This window comes from Mirounga leonina, unplaced genomic scaffold (assembly GCF_011800145.1).
Source record: "Mirounga leonina isolate KUSES-001 unplaced genomic scaffold, KU_Mleo_1.0 Mir_115, whole genome shotgun sequence".
Classification (NCBI taxonomy): Eukaryota; Metazoa; Chordata; class Mammalia; order Carnivora; family Phocidae; genus Mirounga; species Mirounga leonina.
This window is the reverse complement of record NW_023270268.1, coordinates 89,474,790-89,479,077: the sequence shown is the minus strand read 5'-3', so window position 1 is coordinate 89,479,077 and position 4,288 is coordinate 89,474,790.

Sequence of the window (4,288 nt, the reverse complement as noted above, 5' to 3'; positions counted from 1 at the left end):
GAAGAGGGTCAGAGGGAAGAGGGTCAGAGGGAAGAGGGTCAGAGGGAGAAGCAGACCCCCGCTGAGCAGGGAGCCCGATGGGGGACTCGATCCTGGGACTCGATCCTGGGACTCGATCCTGGGACTCGATCCTGGGACTCCAGGATCATGACCTGAGCCGAAGGCAGTCGCTTAACCAACTGAGCCACCCAGGCGCCCCCAAGCCCAAGACACTTTTAATACCATTTAAACCTCTTCCACCTTACATATTATTTTTGTCATGTACTTTAACCGTATCTTTTCTTTTTTTTTTTTAATACCACAAGACATCATCACTGTTTTATATAGTCAATTTACCCACATATTTACTACTTTTACATTCTTTATTTCTTCTTAAACTGTAGGCCTTCCCTCTAAGGATCCCTCTAGGATCATTTTCAGTCTCTCTAAGCTATATGCATTAGACCTTCTTTCAGTGAGGATCTGCTGTTGAAAACTCTGTTTTATTTACCCTTATTCTTGATAGATATAAAATTCTATGTTGGCTTTTTTTTTTTTTTTTTGGTGCATTGATGATATTACCCCACTGTCTTCTCGCTCTCCTTGTTATATTGAGAAGTCAACTGACAATCTGTCACTCCTTTGAAAGCAATCTTTTTTTTTTTTTTTTCCTTCTGGCGTCTTTTAAAATCTGTCTTTGGAGTTCTGAAGTTTCATTATGATGTGTCTAGGTATGTATTTCTTTTTATTTATGTTGCTTGGGTTTCATTAAGCTTCTTAAACTGCTGTATTAATATTTCTTTTTTCATTTCCAATAAATTTTGATCCATTATCTCTTCATATATTGTTTTTCCAAATTTCTCTTTCTTCTCCTACTACAGTTCTGATTAATTGATTTAGGTTTTCCCATACCATCCTCCTTGCCTCTTAACTTTTCATCTGTATTCTCCAGTTGTTTTTTTTCTTCTAGACATTTTTTTTCTGCCTTATCTTGTAATTCACTAACTATATCTTTACCTATATCTAATTTGTTGTTAAACATTTCTATGTTGTATCTACTATGCAATTCCTGGTCCTTCTCAGAAGAGAATGGTTGTCATTCATTCATTCATTTATTTAATTAATACTGAATACTTACTATGTATCAGGCACAGTGGATGAATAAACTTGGATATACAGTAGTGAATAAAGCAGACAAAACCCCTGCCCTCGTGGAGCTCACAGTCTAGTAGAAAAAACATACATTTAAGAGGTAATTAAATTGCACATTCATTTCATACAGTAGTAAATATGATGAAAGAGAAAAACAAAATGTTGGGAGAGAGAATGGGTGTTGGAGCTTCCACTGTGCTTCATTTATCTCCACGAAAGCTCATATCATGATTTATTGTCTGTCTGATACCTGTGGCTATTATTCCTTGGTTACCAACTTGTCTTTTGTCTGACACTATTCCTCTCTGAGCCATCATCCCTAATAGGGATACACCCAAGTTTGACTCGGCTTCCCTTTCCCCTGGCCGCCCTGCTGACCTAGCATGGCATGAGTCATCTTGCTCTGAGAAACAAAGTTCTGAGAAAACTGAGCCAATGAAGAGGTGAGAGAAAAATAAAACTCCTAGCGTAAGGGATTTGGAGCATGTAGGGGTGGAAAAATCACTCTGGAGTTGTCAGATGAACCTGATCCAGATAAAATACTCTGTGCTTAGATGAGCAAACAGATAGTGAAGTAAATAGAAGTACATTTTGAGTACTCTTTGAAACAGTGGCACATAAATACCTCCTGTGCCTTGAGAAAAGCCCTCACAGTAATAGAGATCTCATGACAACACCAAACCTAAATATTTGGACTGTGAAAAAACAGAAGACTGAACACGCAGTCAATGAATTCACATTTTCCCCAACATCATAGTCTGGAAAATAAGCCATTATATCCTCAGGGCTTCAGGACCTTAAAAGAAGTCCTAAAATGACAGGAAAGGGTCTTCCAGTGTCTTCTTTGAGCTAAGGGCATTTACCATCAAATCTCTGCTCCACCAGCTTCATGGTCTCAGGGAGATTGTTTAATCTTACTCATTTTGAACTCAATTCCTCATCATAAAATGTGAATAATAATGGACCTTCTAGAGGGTTTTAATACTTAATATATAATAGGCATTATAATTTTATAATATATAATTTTTTCAGCATCCAGCTCAGTGCTGAGCACATATTAGATGCTCAATAAATGTTTTATTGTTCTATTAGCTGTACTTTTATTATTGGGGCCTCTCTCAAACAGTGAGGATGCATCTCTAAGATAAATGAGTAGGTGGTCTCTGAGGCTTTCAGAGGCCTGGTGACCAGGTCTGCAAAGAGTGACACAGGGGCATTCCAAGACATATTCACCCAGCTAAGCCCCCAAGCATGGAAAAGAAAAGACTTCCTCCATTTACCTAGGCCAGGTGCCTTGCTTTGACCCATTTATCTTCCACCTCCCTTGGTAGACAGTCACAGAAACAGAGTAATTTGCATATTCTTTAAATAAATAAATAACACTGGATAATGCTTATAAATATTCTTAGTCGAGCTGAGCTAAAAGGAAAACTCAAACTGACTAGAGAAGCTTTGCCAACCACCTGCTCAACATATAAGGTTTTGATAGAGTAGGCAGTTAGTTAGACATGAGCTGCAGGCAAGAACACTGATAAACAGGTTACCCACTAGAAGACTGAAGGCACAGCATCCTGACTTTGTGGCTTTCAACACCCCTCAACATCCTGGCCTTGTGGCTTCCAAGACCCCAGGACTAACAGACCAAGAGCCATGGGTGCAGCACAGGCACTCTCCCCTTCCATATCTGACCCAGGGTAACCCACAGAGTCATTACAATGCATTTGCACTGTGATTTTAGTCCCCCCATGGGGGCGGGCTGTCATGACTGCTCTGGTACAAACCTTGTAGGGTCAAAAACTCCCCCTCCCAACTTGTGAGAGGAGTGCCCCAAATGCTTGGAAGCAGCCTTCATTAGAGACCACCCTCCATGACCCAAGACCCCGCTCACATAAAAGGAAAAGACCCCTGTAGCCTCAGGGCACACCTGAGGGGCCTGCCAGCTCTCCCTTCTTGAGAGTATACTGTCCTTAATAAACTGCTTTGTGCTTACTACTTTCCTTCTGGCTGTCTTTATTCAAGGACAGATCCTCATGTACATCTTTCATGGGGAATCCAAGAACCAAGACCTCCATTCCCCTCCCAATGTAGACTCTCCTACCAGTAACAGTTGCATGGTATTAGCTTTACACAACAGACCACTGATCCAGTCCCAGGCCCCACACCTCTTTCCTGACCAGAGTTCTATCCCACACCCTGGGGGTATTCAGCCAGCTCGTATGTTTTAACTTTCCCCATGGAGCAGCAGAAATTATCTTCTTTATTCTGTCATCTGCTTCACTTCCATAGCTATGAAATGTCAAATCATGAGCTGTCAGAGGATGGGGTAGGAGCTGCTTGCAAGGTCACCACCTCTGGCTGCTTCCCTTAGTATTTAATGGAAACTTTAGCTCTACAGGCAACTCTGTTGTTGGGGGCCTGGTACCTAGGGTAGAAGGAGACTCCCTCTGAACAGCACTTGGTCCCAAACCAGTCTGTGACACAGAATAAGAAGGGATTCTCGGGGAAGGAGAGACATTCTGCAGGGCTCCCCACCTGAAAGGGTAAAGTTCACCTTAGAAATTTTGATGGAAAATTTGATGGACCTAACCAATAAATCATCTAAAATTCAAGGAGATTTGCTCGTACCACAAAGAAAAATAAGGTCAGAATTTTTCTTCTCAAAAGAGCCTAAGCCACTCTTTGGAAAGGAAGTTTGATATTTATAATTACGGGTTTCTTAGGAATCAGATGGCAACAATTTTATAAATCAAAAATGGAGACAAAAACACTCAGATATGAGTTTGATACATCATAGTTAAGGTCAATCTTGTGACAGTAAAATGGTTAATCTTGGGTTCACAGCTGTGGGGTAAAACAGAAAAAAAAAAAAATTGTTTCTTTCCTGAAAGCTAAAGACTAGGCTCTCTCTCTAATCCCAGATGGCATTATCCTGATAAATAAGGAAGTTGTGCTTATTAACAAGAGCTTAATAAGATTGCATCCCCCTTTAAATATCCTGAAAACATTGGCGGCTTTCCTCTCTAGCAACAAACTGTGGTAAGCAACTCAGAGTCATTTCCTGCCCTGTCCTTGACTCCCAGCAGCAGCCTGTGGACGTGGCTGACCAGGGCACAGAGCCATGATTCATCTATCTTCCAGCATATGGATATGAGGGCAG